Raw genomic sequence first — 13,823 nt, 5'->3', positions numbered from 1 at the left:
TTAATTGTTGTTTGCGCATTATAAAAGGCAGTAAATAAAGATTATGGAGCTCTTTTGGCTGTTGCAGACGCGCGCCCTAATATCATTGCCTGCTCGGCTACAGTTGAAATCGACTCTTATTACTCTTGCAGACCTTTTATGGCTTTTCTGTCAGCACTGACATGTTTTAGCGGCAAACGGCGGGCGAGGTGAAGACTGCCTTGTGATTCACGAGCCACGGCGGGAATATCGGAAGTGTTTAAATGTGTAGCTAATGGATGAAGATGGCAACTCGCGAAGGATGCATGATCACTTTGTTGGTCCGAGAACGGTCGTTCACAACTAACGTGCCTTGAGAGATCATCAGGTGTGCTGCGGGGAAATGATCCAGTCGCACTTAATTGCACAATCTTTGTTCATCTATCTATGCCGGCAACCTATAGCGAGAGAAGCGATGCTGCTAAAGACACAATTCACTTGCGTCTCCACCTGTTGCTTTCCACATAACAGGATGAAAGTTTGGCGTTCAGTTCAACTAAGCAGGCCTGGTTTTCACACGGCGACGGGAATCGTTACAATTTCAGGAGCTATGAGCAAATAAATAGAATTCAAAATGGTGAATTTCTCCTTCCTCCCCTCTTGATGACCAACTTACATATATAAAAAGTCTACACACCCCCAGTTGAAATGCCAAGAATTCCATAGCATTTTCAATGTGGTTGCACAAATGTGCACACCCTCCTATTACTGGGTTAGGATTGTGATCAGAATTCCCCGGTTACATTCAAACTCATTAAACGGGAGTCAGCGCACACCTTAAAAGTGTTTCTGATGAACCCCAAATACATTTCAGTGTGTGCCGCAATACATATATTTTCTTCTTAATGCAAAATATATGCCTTGGCTCACAATTTGACCGGTTTTTGCGTTTGCTTTTTTCTTCGGCTTTGACGTGGCATATCGCGACATGACTTTACAGTCCAGCAGCTTTACCGTCAAAAATTCTTCCGCTTTCGTGGCAGTGCAGTCCGGTCCACATGGAGATAAGAGCACAGCAGACGAGCGCTGTAAAAGGAATCAGAGCGTGACCCAATCCATTTAGATGCAACCGGGACAAAACATGCCGGAATATCTCAGCTCGCGTGCTTGCATTCTTCACGAGCGTGCGCGGGCCAACATCTGGGTTGGTTTGAAAACGGTCACCATTTTCTCTCTCAAGAAAAAAACAAAAAATGAAAACGGTCACAATTAAGGTGGCTCCAAAATTTCTCTCACAGCTCTTGTCTGGCATTAGTGTTGTTTTTAATCAGCATTTTTCAATTTCAATCACACTTGTTAGTTTTGATCATAGTTAGTCAAGCTCATCCCGTTTTTATTTAGTTACCTTTTAGTCGACTATAAGTCGAGCATTTTAGTCTTTATTTTAGTCCAAGAAAACATCATTTGATTCGAAACTATCAACATTTTAGCCAGGACAAACATTTGACCCTTTTACCTTTTTTTGTGTCAGCAGATAATATTGACTCTATGTAATCTAAAATGACTTCATATGAAATGTTCTCTTCATCTTTTTGATTTAAAACAACTTCACACACAATTACAGCATATCAACAAGTGGCTATTATGACATCATGCTACAAGCTAGTAAGTTAGCATTAGTTAGCGGGTCAGATTAACATTGTTTGAACGTTAGCTTATAATTGTTGCCGTAATGTTAAGTTGCACTCGCTCGCTGCAGATTTGAAAGGGGGCGTGTCACTGTGTTAGTCAGAGACACGGGTTTTGCAAAATCATAATTTTCATCTCATCTTTGTTTGTGAACTAAAATGTCCATTCTTTATTCGTCTCGTCTTTATTAGTTGATGAAAATGCATACTGATTTAGTCCCAATTATTTTTTTATTAATGTGGGAGTTAATCGAGTCTAGTTTTCGTCTGGTGAAAAATATTTTTATTTCGTTTTCGTTAGCAAAATGAACACTAGCTGGCTTGCCATGCATTTTACAAGGACTCTTAAAAAAAACCAACAAAAAAAAAAACATATTACAGGTGTTGAGATGGACTTTTCCCGCACCTTAAGCAAAAATGTGATTTACTGTGCAATCTAACGTGTTTCGGAGAAGCTGGAGACGACCTAACCGAGCCGGAGGGCTTTTAGATTCATCCCGCTGTAAAATCATTGCAATTGTATAATATCAGGGATGTGATTTGACCAAAGTGAAATTATCTGAAAATTTAGCCGGGGGTCTGGGGGCCGCTGGCACCCAGCTAGGTCCAGGGCAGTGCCCTGGTGGGGGGACAAGGGGGGCTTCCCGGAGCTCATGGGTTTTCCGTGTTTTTAAGTACTTTCAATGCTACATGACAAAGAAATAGACAAAACAACAGCATAAATTTTCAATGTATATTGAACTATCCCATATAAAATGGCAGTTTTAGTCAACTCAAAATCAGTCACATTCAAAAACATTGGACTGCCTTTGCTTTTAAAAACTATCACTGAGAATATCATCATATCTAACTAATGTGATTACTAAGTTAACACATAAATAATGTTGAAGAGTTCAAATTTCATGAACAAATAATTGTATCATGACCAAATGAAAAGTAACTCATATTAGAGCATACCACAAATGTCTTTGTTATAGCAGAAGATGTTATCTGTCGGAGTCATGTGCATACACAATGAACTACTACTACTACTAAAAAATAAAATTAAAAAAATAAAAATAAAAATAAAATAAAAAATAAAAATCGGATTTTTTTTTTTTTGGGGGGGAGATAAAAAAAAGCGTAATTCCGCGAATTAGCGGAAAAATCACATCCCTGTAATATGCAAAAAAACGACTCTAGGAAATGTCACTCTAACTTCACTAAAGGAGTTTGTATACTTTCTTTTTGTTAAACACAATTTGGGCTTGGCGTGCCAAAGGGACGGGCCATCGGGGTTGTATACCCCCCCCCTTCCCCTTCCCCCTCCCCTTCCCCCCATCGATTGTTGTTGCAATTTATATAAATGGGCACAAAGTTGGAAAATCTGTCCACAATTCCTGGAAGCCCTCAAACTATTTCATCTTTCCATCTGTTCCTCCACACTTCCTCCAGCCTGCCTGTCTGCTCATCCCCGACCCGTCAATCCATCCATCCTCTAATCTCCGCACTTTTCAAAAAAACATCAAAATGTCATTTCCTCATGTTGTGTTTTCTTGATCTCCTTTCAGACATAATTCACAAACACAACTTTTATCTCCTCATAGTAAGTATTATTGTGCTTTGGGCCGCAGTATCTCAGCCGCGATAGAACCGCGGCAAGTATATCAACACGTGATCCGAGCGGCCTCCGCTTGTCGTCATCCATCATCCGCACCGGTCGGCCCGATAAGCCAGTAACGCGACGTGATCCGAACGCCGTGTCGGAAAAGTCCCGCGAAGGACGCTTCCGGGACTTCAAGTTTTGTACAATTAGGCAAATCCTAATTGGCAATTACTTTGATTTGTAATCCTAAAGGTATTTAATGAGCTCATTTAATGGTGCCATGAAGCATGGTAGAGGATGCTAATGAGGTTTTGTCCAAGTGTAACACCTGTAGTGCCACCTACAAAAAGTATGACGGACATTTGGTGCCATTGGGTGAAAGTCAGCTTCAGCCAACATACAACATTTCATAAACAACCGAGCAGGAAACAGAGACAATCGCCTCTTTTTATTGGGTAGGCAGTTACTAAACGAGCAAATATGGGATAACTTATGTACATTCATTCTAACACTCACAAACGGTACTTTCGATGAAAAAGATGCACGTGGCGTTTTCGAGTATTTACGCGCACGTTTTCTCACTCCCAGAGTCAAACAAAACCATCCGACACGGTTGGGAAAGTTGGAGGCGCAAAAACACTCGGCCAAGTGGGAAGCCTCGTTCGTCATGCAAAAAGCAGCGAGAAGACCGGAAGGGGGGGGGGGGGGGGTGGGGTGCGAGGCTGCCCAAATCACGGAGATGGGGGCGGTGAGCTGGGAGGGAGACGAGGTCAAGTCGGACAGGGAAGACGGGGAGAGAAGAGGCGGGAAGATCACGGCGAACCCGAGCGGGGAGCGCAAAGACGCGGGCGACGTGCCCGAACCTCAAGCAGGCTTGATATGACTGATGATGCCCGAGGCCAAATCTCGGAGTTGTAACTAACTTATTTGGGTGAAATCTACTGCAAAAAAAAAAAAAGTGTTTTATTGGTCGTGTGCTGTTTTTTGCAAGATGGCGGTTGGCTTCGTGAATGGATGCGACGCTGCCATGCTGTCATCGTTCACGCTCGCTCGCACACTCTTGCCGCCTGGTACGCACTGAACAAATATCGATAATTATTTTAAGAAGGCGTCAATATGTACTTTGAGACGACTTTCAAAGGATTATTCTCGGTTGCTACAACTTCATTGATTTAGATTGATTGCGATTACATTTAGATTTGACCCAAATCAAAAGTAAGACTTTAGTTTTTATCCAAAATGTGTGTGTATTGATGAAGAAGTTTTCTTTTTTAGTTTAACTCTTTGACTGCCAGACGTTTTCAGACGGGATGGCGTGGGTGCCAGCCGATTTAAGCATTTTGACTGATCTTTTGACTGATTCTTTCAAGGTCCACAGAAAATTATGTGTTTGGACTATGGAAGCACACATACTACCAAATGAAACATTGGACTCTCATCTTTCACCAGAAAAAAGTTTGTTTCTACCTTATTCCGTTTTTGAGTAATCAACAATAGAAAATGGTTAGTTTCACCTCTGTTTTGAAACAAACGTCTTTTAACGTCTTTGGCACTCCTCCATAGGATTTTACTAAACGTTATTTAACGTTTTTGGCAGTCAAAGAGTTAAAATGTCTTACTTCAACTTTCTGAATCCTTCATTGTATCCTGTCCAATGTCTGCACTCCAGGGTGTTTTTCTCGCACCAGCGAGACACACTTAGGACCGCCCCCCTCATTTAAATAACATTTCATGACGCATTTCATGCTGACAGTGTCTATTATTATTAATTAACATTTAATTTTATTTATATATTTATTTCTACATTTATTTTCATATTTTATTGTGTATTTATTTATTGTTGTTTTAATTTCCTTTTATATTATTTTTTTGTATTTAATTTCTGAATAATATCAGTTTTTATTTTTAAGGCCTTTTTTTTTGCCCCCCCGTATTACGAGCCCGTTCTGATTCGAATCCAACAATTCGGATTTGGCTTTTGTTCTTAACTGCCAGTTTGCATCTCCGTTTGAGTCGCCGCCAATCATGCACAGCGATAACAATGATCGTTTCAAAACGCAGCTTTTAAATGTTCTGCTTGCCTCAAGAGATCCATATTTGATCCGGTGATCACATGACCTAAAAAAAAAAAACCTTTGGTCTGAGGTGACAATGCTGTTTAAGTTGGGTTGAAGTTTGCTTTCAGTCCAAGTGAGCACAACAGTTTGGAACTGGAGACGGCAATATTCTAATTTAACCAATGTAAAAAATATATATAAAAAAAAAGAAGAAGAAAAAAAAAACGCTTTAGATGAAGGACAGTCGTGTGACTTTTTTCAGTGTGTCATCCTTGTGCTGGTTTGCGGGTGTTCAGCTGATACATTCAGCTAATTAAGCTTTTGAAGTGGGACTAATAATTCCGCGTTAATGAGCAGCCCAATTTGCATTTGGAGTCCGATACCTGAATCTGCCGATGGCGGAATGTCGTGCAGGAGAGCCATATCGCTGCTAGCAAAAATAACAAGGTAATCAATTAAGCTAACCACGCAATTAAGGTAATTAATTGCTTGTATGCCCAGGAGTGTCCTGTGGCTTGTCCTGTGGACCACATTGCCACGCTGGCCGCTGATTAGATTACAAAGTTGTACTTGCCGTTTGAACGGCTCGTGTTTAAGCTGCAAAAGTGGAATCCCCGCTGCTCGCTGCGAGCCGCTCTCTTCAAATGAACCGTAAAATGCGCCCGACTGTGCGAGCTCCTCAAGGATTTTTGACGTATTCTTGGAGCAAAGCGTGTTCAATTCAAGCCGAGGACACGCCCACACAAACACTTATTTCAACAGAAGTTCATTTTCAAACAAGTGGAAAAGTGATGTCATTTACATCCATCCATTTTCCATAGCGGTGTTTTCCCGACCTTTACTGAACCAAGAAAAAAAAAAAAAAGGCGCACTATTTCTCTCCACTCTATGCAAGATAAGCGAGAGCCGTTGTCATGACCGTGACGCGTGCGCGTGCGCGTTGTCCGCTCCGCCGCGGTAGCGCCGAACGCGCTTGACAGCCAAATTAGCAAAGTCTGACTGTGCTAGCTTGCGCCATCAACGCGGCGCGCGGCACAGCTGTCCCGCCGTGATAGCGCGCTGGATTATAGCGCGGCCAATAAAACGTGTCGTTGGAAGCTCGTTAAACAGGCTTCATTTGAATTCCGCTGTTGTTTAAAGATCAACTCGTATCTTCATTTGTTGTCATTCCCGCCGTTTGGGAAGCTTTTCATGTGATTGGCACCGCATTTTTTTCAAAACTCATTCCTAATACAATTACAAATGCAGTGAAATGGACTTCAATGGGTTGTTGTGGGATATAATGAGGATAATATAATTAAAACATTGTGTCTTGAATTAGATGTTTGTGAATAATCATAAGGCAGCATAGTGCGATTGTGTTAGTTAAGTCCCGGAAAATTTGGTCTTGAAAATTTTACACACTGCAGAGAAGAGACAAACCCTGCCTAATTTGAATGAGTAAAAAAATAAGTAATAATATCTCAAATACTTTAAGGCTACTATAAAATCCATTCTGACTCTTTTGCCATGCACTCATGGCAGACAATGAGGCACTCTAAATTCATGAAAACTGAAATGGCAAAAAAACTGTTGAATTCTGTATCTTTGGAAATGACTACTACATATTTTTCAGCCTTTGCACGCAATTATCTTCAAAGATGAATTAAGAAACAAATCTCTGAATTCATCTTATGTCATGTCAAAAACGATTTTGCTGCTAAATCCATTTTCCACAAACAGGTCTTGCAATACTCATCAGCGCTGTTATTTCCTACAGTGCCTCTTTTATTTCTTTTCATCAATCGACAAAAAGTGCGCTTCAAATAACGCCATCCCTTGAAGCGCAATCGAATGCACGCAACACACCTTTAAAGAAGCCATAAAAAGTATGTTGCGCCACTTGATTTATCGAAGGCGGTGCATTTAATGTCAGCGAGTGCATCACTCGAAATAAGGCCGCCATTCCGCTTTACGAGCACGCGTATAAATTATGCAGCGGAGTACATACTTTAGCGCATTCTTGCTGGCTTTGTGTTGCATCACAATGAGACGAGTGTATTTTCTCTCAGGTCATGTTGTTGCAGTTTGACTGACCTTGGCCTTTACGGCAGAGAATATAAATGACTGGACAAAAAAAAAAAAAAGATGTACAGTCATGGTGTGACGGTGTTGTTTTTGCTATTGGAGCCGTTGGCTCAACAGCGCTCCGCTACTTGCTATTAGCTACTTAGCTAATAATGCTAATGGGAAGTTGAAGCTGCCGAAATAAGCAGTGCGCGTCGAGTCAACAAAAGTCCCGTCTCCTCGCAACAATCACACAAACACAACGCAGAGATGGTAAAGCTTTTGTTGTCTATAACAAATGACCGTGTGTAGTAAAGCTTATATTATGTAAAAAAAAAACAACAAAAAAAACAATGCATAGTTTGGCTTTTATTAGGAAAAAAAAAAAGACCATGTTTAGTATGGCTTTTATTTAAAAAAACTAAATAAAATCACCATGTACACTTAAGCTTTTATCACGTAAAAAATAAAATTCAAAAAGACCATTACGTTAAAAAAAAATCTCCATGTATAGTAAGACTTTTTTTTTTTATACAAAATGACCATGTGTAGTAACGCTTTTATTATGTAAAAAAAATAATAAAAATAAATCACTGTTTGACTTTTTTTTACAACAATGCTTGTTTCAAAGTACGGAAGCGTATTGCATTCACTTGGGAAAAAAAAAAAACTCCTGTTTTTCTGACTAATTTTTTTGGGTTGCTTTGTTTTTTGGAGTAATTTTTTTTCTTTCTTGTTTTTCTGACAAATTTTTTTGGGTTGCTTTGTTTTTTTGAGTAATTTTTTTTCTTTCTTGTTTTTCTGACTAATTTTTTTGGGGTTGCTTTGTTTTTTTGAGTAATTTTTTTTCTTTCTGTTTTTCTGAATATTTTTTTCAGTTTTACTAAAAAAAAAAAATTGTCCCAAAAAATATTCAGAAAAACAGGCTGAAAAAAAATTATTCAGAAAAAGAGGGAAAAAAATGATTCAAAAAAACAGAAAAAAATGATTCAGAAAAACAGAGGAAAAAAAATGATTTAAAAAAACAGAAAAAAAAATGATTTAAAAAAACAGAAAAAAAATTATTCAGAAAAACAGAGGGAAAAAATGATTTAAAAAAACAGAAAAAAATATTCAGAAAAACAGAGGGAAAAAAAATATTTAAAAAAACAGATTAAAATGATTCAGAAAAACAGAGGAAAAAAAATATTTAAAAAAACAGAAAAAAATATTCAGAAAAACAGAGGGAAAAAATATAAAAAAAAACAGAAAAAAAATATTCAGAAAAACAGAGGGAAAAAAATATTTAAAAAAACAGAAAAAAATTATTCAGAAAAACAGAGGGAAAAAAATATTTAAAAAAACAGAAAAAAATTATTCAGAAAAACAGAGGAAAAAAAATTATTTAAAAAACAGGACTTATTTTTTTTCAAGTGAATGCAATACGCTTCCGTATTAAAGTACTTTATAATAAAAAAGTTTAGTTGAGTATGTAAAGGCTTTTGTTTTCTATTAAAAAAAAGATCATGTATAGTAACCCTTTAATTTAAAAAATAAATAAATCACATTTACAATTTGTCACAATCCATGCAAAGAAAAAAACATGGCGTTGAATAAGCAGTTTTGCAATCAGTATTCATGTCGCAAAGTAGGAATAAAAATGCTAAATTAGCATTAGCGCTTTGTGTGCTCGCGCCTCGGCCACATCCACACAACAATTCATGAACGAGGTCATTTTACGACTCAATCAAGGCCACATTAAACATCAATATGTTGTCTATAATTGTCTTTTTATGTGCGTCTGTAAGCATATATATTTGCAGCGTTTATGCAGTGATGCTATTGCGCCATCTCGGAAGGGAAAAGTGACAGATTGAATGTCGCTACTTAGTTGATGAACTAATCGCTTGATTGCGCGCAAACTCCAGCTCACGTTCTTCAAATGTGTTTCCACAATGCCAGCTCTGCGAACAAGCGCAGATGCCAGACCTGACGCTAATTCGAGCATATGGCCGCTTCACAACTCATGCGTCACAATTACCGTCTTCAACGAACTCCAAGTTGGGACGCCCGTGCGCGCCGTATTGGGCTCCAGGTTTGCGTTGATCTCATTTACGGCGAATGAAACGGGACTGATGAAATTCCCATTGAATTGCAAAACACTAAATGGTGTGATGAGGTAGAATCCAAAAGAAATTGACAATTAATACAATCAGACTTTGGCTCATCTGCTGGCACGTCCTTGACATGAAATGAAATTCCGTGATGCCGCAGCACGCCCGCTTCTTTCCTCACGTTGACATTTAACCTCCAAACACAAATGTATTAGTCAAGTTAAACAAAGAGTTGTTTGCTCGTGCTCCTCTTTGGCCCATCTTAATGGTACATCTTTAATAAATATTTATAGGGGGGGGCAGGGGGGGATATTCAAAAACATGCCCTGCTAAGATGACTTTATTCCCACGCAGATAGAAATGTGTGCCGACATATGAGGAGAGACGAGAGAGGTGCGAGGCCGTGCAGACAAGACGGTCATTAGTTTGCTGACGGCAGGCAAGAGGAGACGACTTTGGCAAGGACGAGCTTGATCGACATCTTTTGGACAAGATGCGGGCCACGGACTGCGCCACATTTAAGTGTAAAAAGAGCATAAGGTTCGATACACCTGCTGAACACGCCTACTTGGAGTGACAATCAAATTATAAATCATTTAGCTACAAAAGGACGGCCGCGTTGACCTTTGACCTGATCCACCAGAGAATCATCATAAATTCAACACGATCAAATATTTCGCATTCATTTCAAAACGATACGAACCTTTTTGTCCGATCATGAATAATAATAAAGCCGCAGTTGAGTTGATCGCAGTACTCGTTTGGATCGCTAAATCCTCTCTGAAAGCCGGTCGTCAGCGTTTGTGGACGTTTGGCTGCCGTGTGCTTTAATGGCGCTTATTATGACCCGCAGGTTCCATTAACATGACGACGCGCTTCTGATTTATGTTTAACATCTGCTACATATGATAACACGTGCTCCCAGGCAACAAGCACCGCCGACTCGCCAGAGATGTTTTTACCCATGATGCAAGGAAACATTAACCGTTACAAGATGGATTCAAGTCAAGTCTTTGGTCCGCTAACTGGAATCAAAAATGATAAATCCATACCTAAGGACATGATGCTCATGTCCTGGTTATTGTGGAAGCTGCTAGTGGTTTCGAATGGAATCAGTCACATACACTGCTACCATGTTTAGAAAGTTAGCTGGATTGTTAGCTAGCCAGTTAGCTGGATACATAGATAACTTACCGTCAAAATCAAAGCATCAACACCTTGCGTCCATCATGTAAGCAATTATGAACTCGTGTTACATAAACAACTAAATCCAGTCAAATGATTCAACACAAACAAATCACCTTCACTTTTGAGGTTCATTAGCTAGCATAGTAGCGTAAACAACACGCTAACACGCGGTGATTTGATTCCATCAGCAACATCTTGATAGCAATACGCAAACATTGTGTTTACACCAAAACGAAGAGCGCGGCGCTCATAAATCCCGCCGTTTCGTCTCCCTTCTTTCATCTCTGGGAACGATGATTGACTCAAGCAGCCGTCTTGTTCTTAATGTTCGGGTCCGTGGAGGAGATTCTCCCCGTCCCGTAGTTTTCCGGCTCGTAGCCACTTGACCATCAATCAAATCATATCAGCGACGCGTCTTCAAAGTTTGCCGGAGCTAAATGCGCCTCATTCATCACATCAGTGAGAGACGACTTACGCCCGAACCAGGTGGACATTTTTCTTGTCAGGAAGGGGGACGTCATCTTTATGCAAAGGCTCCTCAAGCGCACGCCATTCCTTTGTGAGGTCCTTCCCAAAAATACTGAAGAGTGACGCCGGCTGAATTTCCTGAGTGGGGGGGGGGGGGGGGGGGTGTCCAGAAAAGACAAATGGAGGAGACTCGCAGATAACATCGCTGACTGATAGATTCTTGTGGCGAGCAAATTGGGCTTGCGGGCCGAGGCTGAATTTGTGAGTGACGGTTGCCGCCGACGTTATCAACGATCGTTGAAGGGCAAAGTGGAACTCGACTGAATTGCCTCATGATAAAGATACTCATTTGTAAGTACACTGCGCAAATCAATAATCACTTGCCATTGATTGGAAATGGATCGCTTTGCCTAATCAGCAGTTTGAATGAGAACATTATTTTAGGGGAAAATCTCTTCTTATTTTTTTTAATGTGACAAACTACAATATACGTGATCAAACCAGACCGTCTATTGCAGTACCAAGACTGACCTGTAAGAGGCAGGACGGTGCCACATGGCATCCAGACTGTCAGGGAAGACAAAGAAGAAAGAATTGTAGTAAAGTAGCTACAATGCGATTTCAAACTCGTCATCTTTTTTATGTGGAAAATACTTTTTGTGACAAAGAGCCAAACACAAGTAGTTGCGACAGCTGCTACAGGCAGCTAGCAAGAGCACAAGCTTCAGGTCTCTTTCGGATTTGCTATTGTTCCGTTTCATGTCACAATAATGGAGTTTAGTCCGACCCAAGTCTTTGTTGACCCAACACGCCATTTGAGATTCTCAAACATGGCCGTTTACGATGGACTATGAAAGTGTGTATGTCACCGTCGCAAAGAACGTGTATCGGACATCAACAAAACAACAGCGCTAGCAATACTAAGTTAGCATAGCACTGTTAAGTAAGCTGACGTTAGCCACGACTGCTACGTTGGTCACATGACATATTTGTAACACAAAATATGATTGGTTTAAAGTCTCGTACTTTGAAATGTACAGTCAATTAAAAGTTCAATGGTTAGAATTTCAAGTGAAGCATATAAATGGACCGAGTACGTAAAGAAGATTTAGTGTACATACGCCGCCGTTTGGTGAATGTGCTGAAAGCAGAGGACGGATGGCGGTAATAAGGCGTAATGAAGTTCATGACAAGGTGACCACAAGCTCATTATCCTTTTTCTCTGTCGACTTAAAAGTGCACTTGTCCCCGCTTTCACCTCCCTTTGCCTCCTTGTGTCTGCACTTACTGTCCCACTAAACTGCCTGTAAAAGCCTCCACCAGATGGCTCAGCAAAAATGATTTGCTGTGCGCGCGTGCGTGCGGAAAGTGAAAATTGTTTTTGACATCAATCTCAAAAGCTGCACCGACATGAACACAGATATAGCATTGGCCATGCTATTGTATTGCTGTTACTGTTATTATTAGCATTAGCATACGCCTTATTAGCATTATTAGGGCCTTTCTAATGAATATTTGAAATTTGCCTTCCCAGGAAATACAATTCAAAATGCAAATTAACTTTAAAATATTTTTTTATATCAGGCAGCGTCCTGCACATTTATTTGGTTACACGCACGCACGCATATAAAATATAATTTACGCTACACTGAATGTTAGAACAATTGATTGAAGAATGTGTGCAGACACAAACGAAGAATCTTCTGCTTCTTCTTCTACTGTAAGTGACCTAATTAGTATCTAGGTTTTCATACTCTTGTTAACAAAAGTGGGAAAAAATGTTAAACTAATAGAAGTGGATCAAATGAATTTTTGACGTCTATAGCTGTCAATGGCAGTGAATGAGTTAATTTCGACAAATGACCAAGATAACTCGGTAATGACGCAACCGAACATTAAAATTTGAAGTAATTGAACGTTTCTTTTTTCCCCCTCAACAATTGATCGAGGTTAAAATTTAACCAATCTTTAATTGGCTGAATTTCAAAAATAAATGACCTGACTGGCGTGAACTCTGTTACCGCACCCTCAGGCTGCTTCTCTTTCCTTAATGGTGCAGTCACTCCATTCGGGGGGGAAAGAAAAAAGAAAAGAAAGCCTAAAGCCATAAATTAGACGACATACTAAATGCAGCATCCGCCCTTAAAAAAGGTTCAAACAAAAGGGAGAGGTGACCGCAACTTCTTCCATACGACGCTGAAACCGAGAGCAGAAACTTCTCATTTGGCGGCTTTTGCCAAACTCGTTCATGTTCACATTATTCAGTGTGAACAATTACCTCCGTGCCCTCCGGCTCTGCCCACACGTCATTTGTCAGTCGGAGCCAGCTAGCTAAAATACGAATGCCCCCCCCCCCCCCCTCATCATGGCCGTGACAACCCCCCCCTACCATTCATATTCATAGACGAAATGAAAAGCTGCACTCAAGGAAGCGACGTAGCTGGGGGAAAAAAAAAATCCTGCTGTCAAACCTCAAAGAGTAAACAATAAACATGGCTGACCAGCGCAACATGATAGTGTTGGTTTTGCTCGCCAAGAGACAATTTGCTATTCTGGCAACGTAAATGACCTTTTGAAGATTTGTTATTTAAGGTCATTTACATTTACGGCTGGCGAGAAGAATAGACCTGCAGTATGAGCATCTAATGAGTGATTTCTTTGAGTTAATTTTTTTTCCCCTCCAAATCTGAATCCCAAACAAGGAGCTTCCTCAAAGTAAAAGAAGGTAAAATTGGAATAT

Source organism: Vanacampus margaritifer, chromosome 16, assembly GCF_051991255.1.
Source record: "Vanacampus margaritifer isolate UIUO_Vmar chromosome 16, RoL_Vmar_1.0, whole genome shotgun sequence".
NCBI classification, from domain to species: domain Eukaryota; kingdom Metazoa; phylum Chordata; class Actinopteri; order Syngnathiformes; family Syngnathidae; genus Vanacampus; species Vanacampus margaritifer.
Note: the sequence above shows the minus strand (reverse complement) of the source record.